The sequence below is a fragment of the Bombina bombina genome, chromosome 5 (genome assembly GCF_027579735.1).
Source record: "Bombina bombina isolate aBomBom1 chromosome 5, aBomBom1.pri, whole genome shotgun sequence".
Classification (NCBI taxonomy): Eukaryota; Metazoa; Chordata; class Amphibia; order Anura; family Bombinatoridae; genus Bombina; species Bombina bombina.
This window is the reverse complement of record NC_069503.1, coordinates 884,854,915-884,868,802: the sequence shown is the minus strand read 5'-3', so window position 1 is coordinate 884,868,802 and position 13,888 is coordinate 884,854,915. Positions and strand designations below refer to the sequence as shown.

The following is a 13,888-nucleotide window of genomic DNA, read 5'->3' as shown; positions in this document are numbered from 1 at the left end:
CAAGTGATTTAGCATGTGAGTATTATGTCCCTTTAATGCTCAATTATAAAAATGGCTGGCTTGGGGGGGGGGGGGGGAGAGAGAGGAAAATACACATAATTCTATCAAGGGGAGAGGAGGGGAAAAAAGAAAAAAAATTCTCTCTCTTTTTCTTTTTCTATAACTCTCCTAGATTGATTTTAGAAATGTCTACGCTCCACTTGTTATTAATATTAACTATTGGTATAATCCTGGGATACATTTTGGGTATCCTAATTCTTTTCAATTCACTTTGTATTGTTAAACTTTTTTTCATTAATAAAAAAATTAGAAAAAAAAAAAAAAACATATGTTGAAAATCCAAATATCAGTGCCAAGAAAAAAAACATTGTATACCATTATCTGTCCCTTTTTAAAGCTGTGTGCATCATGGTGTGAATTGTCAAAGCTGTGTGGGTTTCGTGTGCATGTCCCTTTACGATTGTGTGCGTATTCAGTGATTTGCACCTTTAAGACTGTGCCGTGTCAACATTAGTCTCTTAGCAGTGTGTTCCTATACAGTTGGAAAACTGTCATAAAACCCCACAAAAAATGTATAGGTACTGGTAGGCTGAGGGTTTCATACAATGTATCCATGTAGGTAATCATGGTTTGTATATATAATATATATATATTATCCTCAACTAACGTTTCCACTAAATGTCAAATCCATCGCACTCATAATAAGAGCGATAACTCCGTTCCCTCAGGCCTACACAATAAACACATACGTAGCAACCACGGCAGCAGTGTATCTGATCTGCAGCGATTGGCTTGCAGAGCCGCCAGTCACATGGCTACTGTTTACATCCTCTCAGCTGTTCAGTGCTCCCCCTCCTCCCAGAATCCACCGCACAGATCAAAACAAACAAGAAGATCGGCTGTCGGAGGCCCCTTAACTCTCAAATGTAGAGATCATTAATTGCACCCAAAAAATAGCCGCTTAGTATTGCTGTTTACACATTCTCAGAGCAAATAATCTGAACAAGCTACAGGAGAAAAGCCTATAAGAGAGTTTACGCAATATAAACTCCCCCGGGCTCTGATGGTAAGTAGGAGGACAGCTGATCTGAGAGGGTCTCATGCAGCAGGTAACAGCAGTAATGTGTATTTGCTTTGTTGCCAAGTGGTTTTGTGATTGAATGTCTTGACTATGTAGAGATCGCTCTATTTTGTCATGTGATCCCTCACCTATATCCTTCCGCAGAGATCAGCTCCGCAGTTTGTGGCGCAGTCATTTTGGCTTATTTATGCTTAGGACTTGGTAATATTTTGCTGAGGCTAGCTGCTGCTGTGCAGATGTATATAATGTGCAAAACAGTAACGTCTCTCACAATTCCTCCTTTGTGTCTGGTAGATACTAGACATGGCATAAAGTTTACGCATCTTTGTGCTACATACAGATGAGTTATACGCAAATGTAGTGACCTATATCGATGAGAGAGAATATCTGGAAAAAAATGATACAATGAAGCAGCTACAACCTGCTTTATACTTTATTTATTCCACGTAAACCTAATTGATATGTGGCTTTGGGAAGGTTGTATAATTTTACCAAGGGACAATGCACTCAAACTGTTTTGTTTTATAAAAAAAAAAAAACTCATTACAGTGTTTTGGAAAGTTGATGTCACTGCCCTGAATAAACCAACTTTATTTGTCTGTTAGTTTCCCTGTCAGCTAGTTGGCAGTACATATCTAGATATCAGTTGTACACAAACATGTATTTCCTGTTAGTGTCACTTTACATTTAAGCAGCTTTTATTTAACATTACTTCAAGAAAAAAAAGATTAAATGCTGATCTTTATGTACATAAGCAGAATATTCTCTTAGATGAAATGTTGATGGAGATAATGGTCCAACTAGCAGAATTCAAGTGGATTGTTCCTGTTGGCAATACACAACTTTACCCTGTTTGCTGTCGGAAAGAATCTTTGTCACTGCCATGCAATGTGTGAAGCTCAGTCATGCATCCAAGGAATTACATTTAAATGCAAGTACAATCCAACCTATTCTGTTTAATTATCTTTGCAATATTTTATTTGTTATGAAAAAGATAATACAACCATAGTAAAAAAAAAATAAAAATATTGCAGAGGACATTCTCAAGTTGAGAACTTTTCCGCCTGCAATCATCATTTGTAACGCATCGTGTGTCAAAATCTACCTATGCACAAGAGCTCTCCCAATTGCACGAGAGCAGGACATGTCAGTCACTGTTGTGGATGCAGGCTAGCTAATCATGCTGTTACACATAAGATAATTGCCCTTCATATTCAACAACTTTACAATTTGCTTCATTCTCTTGTTATCCTTTGTGAAAATAGTACATATGAAGGCTCAGGAGTTTGGAGCTAGCTGCTGATTGGTGACTGCACATATTTCCCTTTTTGTCAATGGCTTACATATGTGTTCAGCTAGCTCCCAGTAATGCATTGCTGCATTGAGAATATAAGTACATTGAAAGTTTTTAAAGTGTAATGCTGTATCTGTAGCATGAAATAAAAAAAAGTTGGGATTCATGTCCCTTTAAGAATATTATGAGAGGAAATTTGTTGATTTAATACATTTACAGGTTAGTGGGAATTTAGTGTTGTCTTTTGACCAATTAACTAAAAAAGCCATTCTTGAGATATAGTTTATTATATTTAGTATATTAAATGTTACTTGTTAAGTCACACAATGTTTAACATTTAATAAGCATTAAAGGGGCAGTCTACTTAAAAATATTTATTTTTAAAAAAAGATAGCTAATCCCTTTATTACCCATTCCAACAGTTTTGCATAACCAACACAGTAATATTAATACACTTTTTAACCTCTGTGATAACCTTGTATCTAAGCCTCTGCAGACTGCGCCTTATCTCAGTGCTATTTAGAAACTTGCATTTCAGCCAATTAGTGTTGACTCATGCATAACTCCACAGGAATGAGCACAATGTTATCTATATGGCACACACAAACTAGCACTGTCTAGCTGCTAGAAGCTAATAAAATGCACTGTTATAAGATTTAGCCTTCAAGGGTTTAGAAGTCAGCCTATGAGCCTGCCTATGTTTAACCTTCAACAAAGAATCCCAAGTAAACATGGTAAATTTAATGATAGAAAATAAATTGGAAAGTTGTTTAAAATGTAATGCCCTATCTGAATAATTAAAGTTTAATTTTGACTTTACTGTCCCTTTAATTTACTTTAGTATGGACAGCTAAAATATATTAAGCAGAACAAAAGCATGTGTCTTCTTTGGGTGAATCTTTGTTTACTTTCCTTTTGTGAAGGATATCTATCTATCCATCTATATCTGCCTGTCTGTCCTATTTACAGTATCTCTTTCAATATACAAGTTTAGGATTCTACATTAAAAAAATGACCATTATTATCCCCAGGTGAGATTTTCTGGCAAAGAGGTTAGAAAGCAGTGGTCTCAAGATAACTTCTTCAGAACTTGCAGACTCACATAGGCAAACCTGCTTATCAATACTTCATAAGTTGCGTCTGCAAATTCATTTACAGACCCCAAAGTAGGCTGTGTGTGATGTTTGTGTTATGATATTAATTCAATATGTAAATATATATATATATATATATATATATATATATATATATATATATATATATATATATATATATATTATATACACACATATTGAATGGAATAAAAAACTCAAAGCAAAGATGGAACTCCTATATTTTGAAATTGGAGTCTCAAATGTCAGTGTTTATAGTATGAGGCAACATGACAAATGTTGGGCACCTTGTTGCCATGGAATCTACATCATTCTGTCTGGTGTCTAGCAATTTGTCTTGTTTTAAGTTTAAACGATTACACTGTGGTTGTTGATAAATTGCATTTTTTTCACTTTCTCACTTTAACTGTAATCAAGCCATGTATCTTTATGTGCTCATACCAGAGCAGGGTTCAGTGTCTGAAATAGTTCCCCATGCTACATAGCCTACTTCAAAGGGCTTGCTAAAGGGTACACAACCCACCTGTCTGCTGCCTTTAATCTGGAATTTGGCACATCCTTGAAGATGTCTCAGCTCCTATAATATTATTTTTTACTCTTAGCATATTTGGCTCCTAAATAGAACTAGATGATTGGCTCCTCAATATTCTTGGCTGGCTTCTAACTTGATGCTTTTCTCAACCATTCTTTTATGCTGCAAAGCTGCTGTCCTTGATAACAACACCTTCCAATTTACGGTTTTCACTGTAACATTTGAATTGCGTGAAGAACAGGCTGTTTTATTAATTATTGCTCCTGTGCTCATAGCATTCATTTACAGTCTGCATCTACTTATGGTCCAGTTGTTTCACTGCTTTGCTGGCCTCACATGACCTACATAATGAAATAACTTTAGTGGACATCTATCACTGCAATCTTAATATGAGATTTTTAATTATGTGTTGTATAACAACTTTGCAATATACATTTATTTTTCCATCTTTTCCTGTAATGTAAGTTGGAAAATTAAAATTTTCCATTTCTGACAACTGGAAAGGCACATTGTGGGCTTCTGAAGCCTACCCCTGCAACATATCTGTTCCTAATTGGCTTCAGCAAGCTTATCAGATAAGGAACTGCAAATCAATAATGATTTTGCTAACATAATGGCAGGGGTCAACCCTGTCTAGTCAAGTAACAGACAGTGATTGGCTCCTCCAAATAAATAAAGGGGTGGGTGGAGTTTGGCTACTGAAAAAAACAATTCCTGTAAACAAGTCAATTAAACATTGAAAGCATTTTCAAACTCACCAACTATGTTAATTTATACAGTAGAAAAATCTTGTGATGACAAAAACCTTTACTGCTTCTAAACTAGAGTGTGATGATGTGTACAGTGATTCACCACTAGGGTTGCCACCTCAGCCATGTTTTCCTGTGCACTTATAAGTTACACATGCTGAAGAGTGTGCAGGAAAGAATATGAATAGTGCATATAAATAGGGCTGTCCAGAAACACAATACATTTTCCTCCCTGCACATGCACCCTGCAGCATGTGTAACTCATAAGTGTCCAGGAAAACATGGCTGCGGTGGCAACTCTACTCACCACCCATAGAAGTCCCCAGATATAAGTTAAGGGTGTATGCTTTTGGCTGTTTCTTGGCAATGTGAGACAAGCAGTGCTCTAAGGGCCTGACGATAAGAGATTCTCCTGCTTGGAGAGAAATTAGAGTGCAGGCTTCACAGGGGCTAAACTCACTGAATGCAAAAAGAAAAAGGGCGAAACCTGGAAGTCCCAGAGAAATGAGAGATGCCTCTCATAAAGCTCTCAACTCAGATGAGATCTAAAATGATCCTCCGGCACTGCAAAATATCTCACAAAATTCTAGACAGGCACATTTTGCTATACTTGTATAAGGGGTGTTCTCTGCATTTCTAAGGAGAGGCAAGCCCAGGGACAGGGGAGTTCCCTGGGCTGAACAGGAGAGTTCCCAGGGTATGTCGGAAGCTATCACACAATTCTCATGAAACAAAGTAAACTTTTTACACAATCTGGTCTCACTAAATTCTCACCAGCTGTATGCAGGTAAACTTTGCACAAAATTCACAATACACTTATTTATCTGACAGAAAAAGTAATATACACTAAACTCAAGTTAAATTGTTGGGAAAACATTTCAGTTTCATTTGTATTTGCTGCAAATTGAGCCTTTATCAGTCCCAGGTGTTCTCCTGTTAACTTCACTCTCCTGTGAAATTCTGTGTTACAGAGAGCCTCATTATTCTCTACAGAAGGTATCTCTTATTTCTCTGGGACTTCATTATAATTTCCGTCCAAACTAGAGAATCTTTAAACATCAAGCATAATCAGAATTTGTAAAATCACAGTCCTTAATACACTGCTGTATACAGAATCAATAGAAATGAAAATACAAAATAGAAAGTGCAAAGATTAAATGTAATAAAACTTAATCTGGAGTCTAAAGTAATATAAAATACAAAACACAAAGTGTAAATGCAGCAGAACTGTCATTTTATGCAATGCTATATTGTACTCGAGGAAAAAGAATTCCAATGGCAATACTACATTATTATTATTATTATTATTATTATTATTATTATTATTATTATTATTATTAATAATACTACATTATTATATGCTTGAGCATAGTTGCACACACTCTTTAAATAAAATTCCGTCATCACATGCAGTAAAGATTAATGGTAAAAACCCAAGTGTAAAACAAACACTAGGATTTACCATTACTAAAAATAAACATTAGTTTCTCTCATCCTTTTGTAAAAAACGATGTTAAACTCACCCTATCTGTAAGGAAAGTAGATTGCTAACACAGGGCCACCGGCCGCCCACGGCACAGCACTTTCTTTAAATGAGGGGACATTTCCAACTCTAGACCAATAGCTGTGCGTGTCAACTGACATCCTAGCACGGCTAATGGTCTAGAGGTGGAAAAGTCACCTCATTGGAGAAAGCGCTGTGCTGTGGGCAGCCAGAGATGCTGTGTTAGCGATCTACTTTCCTTAAAGATAGGGTGAGTTTAACATCGTTTTCTTCATAAATGGAAAGAGTCCACAGCTCCATTCATTACTTTTGGGAAATAAGAACCTGGCCACCAGGAAAAGGCAAAGACACCCCAGCCAAAGGCTTAAATACTCCTCCCACTCCCCTCATCCCCCAGTCATTCTTTGCTTTTCGTCTCAGGTTGGCAGAGACATGTCAGAATTTGTAACTTTTAATTTTTGTTTTTGTCTCTTATGGAGGGTAGTACTCTTCGACATGGGACAGGAGTTTTAAGTAGTCCTGTCAGTCTCTCAGTGAGGACTTAAATGAAAGTTAGAGTCCGGAGATGCAGGAAGTCTCTTTCTGCGAAACCATCCCGACTCGGCTTAACAGCTCCTCAAGCAATCAGCGTTGTCAAACTTCCCTCTGCTGCCTGCTTTCTTCTATCAAGTCCATGGCGGAGGCGATGCCACTATTCGTCACACTTGAAAGGCCGTGTTCGTGTTCCACGGCGTTGATTCCGGGAAGATCGTTTCATTTTACTTTGTTCAATGTACTGTATTATGAATGTTTTCTGTGTGGCTATCACCTCACAGGTTTATCTTATAACATAAGGGTCTCAGTGAGTCTCTGTTAGTATCTTGGAATCGAGGGTTAACATATTCTGAGGGGGGTTGTTGGACAGGGGGGTTTATAATCATGTTTGTTATGTGATTCAACCTGCTTATATGTAAGATTTATGGGCTCGTGGTTTGGAACTTTGAGGCCTTTTGGTATTGACGCAGCCTTTTGGCGCGCTTTTTGGACTGTACGGTTCACCCTGTGTCCGGGCATGGTTACGCTCTGTTCTCATTTCCGCATTCCTGTACATCTGGCGACTGAGATATTCTAGTCCGCAGGGGTCTGGTCGTAGGAGGTGGTTGGTGCCCCAGCCATTTGTGGTGTCAGGTGCTGTTTTTTTATTTATTATTGTTTGCAGTCCTATATCCTCTTTACAGTTATGGGGGATGCTGATGCTGAGCCTGTGATCATTTCAAATTCAGGTCCGGAGGGTTCTGATACCGAGACGATTATGATATCAGATTATGATTCTGTGTCAGGTGACAAATCCAGTTTGGCCTTGTTGACTCCTGTCAACCAGTGTTGTTCCATATGCCATATGAGAGCACCTGGTTCCTCGCAGGGGTCTGGTCGTAGGAGGTGGTTAGTGCCCCAGCCATATGAGAGCACCTGGTTCCTCGGGGGGTCTGGTCGTAGGAGGTGGTTGGTGCCCCAGCCAACCAGGTGACAAATCCAGTTTGGCCTTGTTGACTCCTGTCAACCAGTGTTGTTCCATATGCCATATGAGAGCACCTGGTTCCTCGCAGGGGTCTGGTCGTAGGAGGTGGTTAGTGCCCCAGCCATATGAGAGCACCTGGTTCCTCGGGGGGTCTGGTCGTAGGAGGTGGTTGGTGCCCCAGCCAACCAGGTGACAAATCCAGTTTGGCCTTGTTGACTCCTGTCAACCAGTGTTGTTCCATATGCCATAAGAGAGCACCTGGTTCCTCGCAGGGGTCTGGTCGTAGGAGGTGGTTGGTGCCCCAGCCATTGGTGGTGTCAGGTGCTGTTTTTTTTATTTATTATTGTTTGCAGTCCTATTTCCTCTTTACAGTTATGGGGGATGCTGATGCTGATCCTGTGATCATTTCAAATTCAGGTCCGGAGGGTTCTGATACCGAGACGATTATGATATCAGATTATGATTCTGTGTCAGGTGACAAATCCAGTTTGGCCTTGTTGACTCCTGTCAACCAGTGTTGTTCCATATGCCATATGAGAGCACCTGGTTCCTCAGGCTCGGGGAATACGGGATCTGCTGAGCCATCCGCCTCTGGGGGTCCTGTCTTTCAGAGGGCGAGTTCCCTTCAGATTATTCCTCCTAAACATGCGGGTAACCCAGTTTATGGTTTCTCCGCGCAGGGTAGTGTGTTCCTCCCCGGAGCTTGCAGCATGTTTTCGCTTGCAGATCTTTTTGGTGCTTGCTCGTCTGCAGGGTTCAGACATTTCTTTGAGAATGTGCTTGTGCCCTATTGTCCCGGGTGTTCCACCTTGGGGGGGGCCTCCGCAGCCTGAAGGTGCTGTTTCCCAGTGTTGTGCCTTTTGGTACCAGATTGCGCACCTTCGCGTCTTGCTCAGACATCTGTTTGACTTATTGAGTGATCCTGTAGTTCTCAGATATGGTACAACTCGTTAGACATTGTCTTTGTTTTGGAGTTCTTTCCCAGTTTTGACAAGTAGGGCTCCGTGTTGCTGGTCCTACAGGTAGGCCTGTGTCTTTTTTTGGGCGTTAACCTTCGGGTTGCCTTATATTTTATCCGATGGGATGTCTTTTATTTTCATTCTGTTTCCTTCAGGAACCTTCTGGGATCGATACTCTTTGTTACCTAGAGGAACCTAGAGTTCCTCCTCCTTGTGGGAGGGGGCTGGCAGGCGTAGTGCCCCGTTGCCACTAGTTGAGTGGTTTGGCCCTTCAATTTTTAGGCCCTGGGATGGTCCTATGGGACTTGATCCAACAGTTTGTATGGTTTGTTCAGCATGTGGAAGGTTTTGTGTTTTGAAAACCTGAACATTTCCTTTTCTTCTGATGGAAAGAGTCCACAGCTCCACGCCTGTCATTTTCTGTGGGGCATCCTTATATTCTTCTGGCACCTTTTCACCCTGATGTTCCTTCTACTGTTCCTTGTTCCTTGTCAGAATGACTGGGGGATGAGGGGAGTGGGAGGAGTATTTAAGCCTTTGGCTGGGTTGTCTTTGCCTCCTCCTAGTGGCCAGGTTCTTATTTATATATATATACAGGGAGTGCAGAATTATTAGGCAAATGAGTATTTTGACCACATCATCCTCTTTATGCATGTTGTCTTACTCCAAGCTGTATAGGCTCGAAAGCCTACTACCAATTAAGCATATTAGGTGATGTGCATCTCTGTAATGAGAAGGGGTGTGGTCTAATGACATCAACACCCTATATCAGGTGTGCATAATTATTAGGCAACTTCCTTTCCTTTGGCAAAATGGGTCAAAAGAAGGACTTGACAGGCTCAGAAAAGTCAAAAATAGTGAGATATCTTGCAGAGGGATGCAGCACTCTTAAAATTGCAAAGCTTCTGAAGCGTGATCATCGAACAATCAAGCGTTTCATTCAAAATAGTCAACAGGGTCGCAAGAAGCGTGTGTAAAAACCAAGGCGCAAAATAACTGCCCATGAACTGAGAAAAGTCAAGCGTGCAGCTGCCAAGATGCCACTTGCCACCAGTTTGGCCATATTTCAGAGCTGCAACATCACTGGAGTGCCCAAAAGCACAAGGTGTGCAATACTCAGAGACATGGCCAAGGTAAGAAAGGCTGAAAGACTACCACCACTGAACAAGACACACAAGCTGAAACGTCAAGACTGGGCCAAGAAATATCTCAAGACTGATTTTTCTAAGGTTTTATGGACTGATGAAATGAGAGTGAGTCTTGATGGGCCAGATGGATGGGCCCGTGGCTGGATTGGTAAAGGGCAGAGAGCTCCAGTCCGACTCAGACGCCAGCAAGGTGGAGGTGGAGTACTGGTTTGGGCTGGTATCATCAAAGATGAGCTTGTGGGGCCTTTTCGGGTTGAGGATGGAGTCAAGCTCAACTCCCAGTCCTACTGCCAGTTTCTGGAAGACACCTTCTTCAAGCAGTGGTACAGGAAGAAGTCTGCATCCTTCAAGAAAAACATGATTTTCATGCAGGACAATGCTCCATCACACGCGTCCAAGTACTCCACAGCGTGGCTGGCAAGAAAGGGTATAAAAGAAGAAAATCTAATGACATGGCCTCCTTGTTCACCTGATCTGAACCCCATTGAGAACCTGTGGTCCATCATCAAATGTGAGATTTACAAGGAGGGAAAACAGTACACCTCTCTGAACAGTGTCTGGGAGGCTGTGGTTGCTGCTGCACGCAATGTTGATGGTGAACAGATCAAAACACTGACAGAATCCATGGATGGCAGGCTTTTGAGTGTCCTTGCAAAGAAAGGTGGCTATATTGGTCACTGATTTGTTTTTGTTTTTGAATGTCAGAAATGTATATTTGTTAATGTTGAGATGTTATATTGGTTTCACTGGTAAAAATAAATAATTGAAACGGGTATATATTTGTTTTTTGTTAATTTTCCTAATAATTATGCACAGTAATAGTCACCTGCACACACAGATATCCCCCTAAAATAGCTATAACTAAAAACAAACTAAAAACTACTTCCAAAACTATTCAGCTTTTATATTAATGAGTTTTTTGGGTTCATTGAGAACATGGTTGTTGTTCAATAATAAAATTAATCCTCAAAAATACAACTTGCCTAATAATTCTGCACTCCCTGTGTGTATATATATATATATATATATATATATATATATATATATATATATATATACACACACACTTTCCATTCTAAGGCAAGGTGAAAATGGGTTCATAAAACAAATCTATGCAAGTGATCTTTAACTGATGTCAAAAACACTTTCCTCAGATTATATAAAAATTGATGTGCTCAATGTGCCTATTACTGTAGTATGTTTGCAAGAGGGATTGTAAAAGAGCATAAATCATTGGCAATGTCCAGACTTTTTTAGAGCGTAATTTGCAAGCCAACTTCCCATAAATTAAAGGGACAGTAAACTTTATAGTTGTTTTCTCTTCATTATCTTGGTATCTTAATTTGAAAAAGCAAGAATGTAAGCATTTTTGGTTCATCACCTGAGTAGCACTTTCTGATTGGTGTCGAAATGTAGCCACCAATCAGCAAATCAGCAAGCGCTACCCAGGTGCTGAACCTAAGATAGGCTAGCTCCTAAGCTTACATTAAAATAAAGATACCAAGGTAACAAAGAAAAATTGATAATAGGAGTAAATTAGAAAATCGCTTAAAATTGCATGCTTTATTTGAATCATGAAAGTTAACTTTTCTCCTACACTGGTGTATCCGGTCCACGGCTTCATCCTTACTTGTGGGATATTCTCAATCCCTACAGGAAGTGGCAAAGAGAGCACACAGCAGAGTTGTCCATATAGCTCCCCTCAGGCTCCGCCCCCCAGTCATTCTCTTTGCCGCTCTAACTAGTAGCATCTCCACGGGGGTGGTAAAGAGTATGTAGTGTTAGTTGTAGTTTTTTATTTCTTCTATCAAGAGTTTGTTATTTTAAAATAGTGCCGGCTTGTACTATTTACTCTGCAGCAGAAAGTGATGAAGATTTCTGCTGAGAGAAATATGATTTTAGCACCAGTAACTAAAATCCATTGCTGTTCCCACACAGGACTGTTGAATACCAGAGAACTTCAGTTGGGGGGAACCGTTTGCAGGCTTAACTGCTTCAGGTATGATCAGTCATTTTTCTAACAAGACCAAGTAATGCTAGAAGACTGTCAGAAATCCCCTCTGGGATAGGTAAGCCATTTTTCTTAGACTCTGTATAAAATTATGGCTTATATTAAGGGCTCTATGCTGGTTGACACTATTGTGGGCTAAATCGATTGCTTTTTGGCATGTTTGAAGTATAAATAAGGTGTTTTTTCAGACTTTGAAACACTTATGGGGTTTAATATTACGCCTGGCTGTTATTTAGACACCTAATCTAGTCAGAAAGGCCCCTCCACTCTGGAATGTAGAGGGAGGATGCCTCATTTTCGCGCCTCAATTGCGCAGTTGTTTTCACTAGGCAGTTCATGCAGCTTCACGTGGGGAGTCCAGAGGCATCAGAAAGGGCTTCAGAGAGGCTTATTTCCTACTTAAATAATCCCTAAGGAAGGTAAAGGCCACAGTAGAGACTGTGGCATGGGACTGTAGTGTTTTTAACCGGTTAACTGCTGTTATTAGCTCCGGTTTGGGCATTAAGGGGTTAATTGGTTTGAAAATTTGTGTGCAATCTTCTCAAATCATTAAGACACTGTGGTGAAAATTTCATTAAAATCGGATGTTTATTTGATGGTTTTCTGATGTTTCAGTAATAAAGTGTGCACTTTTATTATTTAAAGAGATAGTAAAGTTTTTTGTCAAAAATAATTTTTATTGCATTGAAGTTCTGTCTAAGTCTGTCAAACATGTCTAACCCTTCAGATAGCCTATGTTCTGTATGTTTAAAGGCCAAGGTGGTTCCCCCATTAAATTTATGTGTGAAGTGTGCCATAGCGTCCAAACAGCTTAAGGACCGTACAATCACGCTTAAAGATGTAGCCCAAGATGATTCTTTAGCTGAAGGTAGTGAGGATAGCCTGCTATCCCCTCCTTCTGTGTCAACACCAGCTATGCCCGCGCAAGCGATGCCCAGTACATCTAGCGCTCCAATTGCTATTACTATGCAACAGTTAGCAGCAGTAATGGATAATTCTCTCGCAGCATTTTTATCCAAACTGCCAGCTTTTCCAAGGAAGCGTGATTGCTCAGTGTTAAATACAGAAAATGAGCAAGCAGACGCAGAGGATAATTTATCTGTAGTGCCCTCACATCAATCTGACTTGGCGGTGAGGGAGGGCCTGTCTGAGGGAGAAATTTCTGACACAGGAAAAATTTCTCAGCAGGCAGAGCCTGATACCATAGCATTTAAATTTAAGCTAGAACACCTCTGCGCCCTACTTAAGGAGGTCCTAGCTACACTTGATGATTGTCACCCCTTGGTGGTCCCAGAAAAATTGTGTAAAATGGATAAATTCTTAGAGGTCCCAGTACACACTGATGCGTTTCCTATACCTTAGAGGGTGGCGGATATAGTGAATAAGGAGTGGGAGAAGCCAGGTGTACCTTTTGTTCCCCCTCCTATATTTAAGAAAATGTTCCCAATTGTTGACCCCAGAAGGGACGCGTGGCAGACGGTCCCCAAGGTAGAGGGAGCAGTTTCAACGCTAGCTAAGCGCACGACTATACCAATAGAAGACAGTTGCGCTTTCAAAGATCCTATGGATAAAAAATTAGAAGGTTTACTTAAGAAAATTTTTGTTCAACAAGGTTTTCTTCTTCAACCAATTTCTTGCATTATACCTGTAACCACTGCAGCGGCTTTTTGGTTTGAGGAACTAGAAAACTCGCTCCAGAAGGAGACTTCTTATGATGAAGTCATGGACAGAATTCACGCCCTGAAGTTGGCTAATTCTTTCATTACAGATGCCGCTTTGCAGTTAGCTAAATTAGCTGCGAAAAATTCTGGTTTCGCAATAGTGGCGCGTAGAGCGCTTTTGGCTAAAATCGCGGTCGGCGGATGTGTCGTCCAAAACAAAATTGCTTAATATTCCTTTCAAGGGTAAGACCCTATTCGGGCCAGAGTTGAAAGAAATTATTTCAGATATCACCGGGGGAAAGGGCCACGCCCTTCCACAGGATAGACCTTTCAAAGCTA

General features: G+C 40.2%; 1 protein-coding gene across 1 annotated transcript in view; it reads left to right on the top strand.

Moving 5' to 3' along the window:
• Nucleotides 1-857: 857 nt before the first annotated feature.
• The window catches only part of PCMTD1 (protein-L-isoaspartate (D-aspartate) O-methyltransferase domain containing 1), a 293,038-nt gene continuing 280,007 nt past the window's right edge, over nt 858-13,888 (top strand). Inside the window, exon 1 of the mRNA XM_053715034.1 lies at nt 858-1,066. The gene's annotated coding sequence lies outside the window, so the exon portion shown is untranslated. The remainder of the gene's footprint in view (nt 1,067-13,888) is intronic.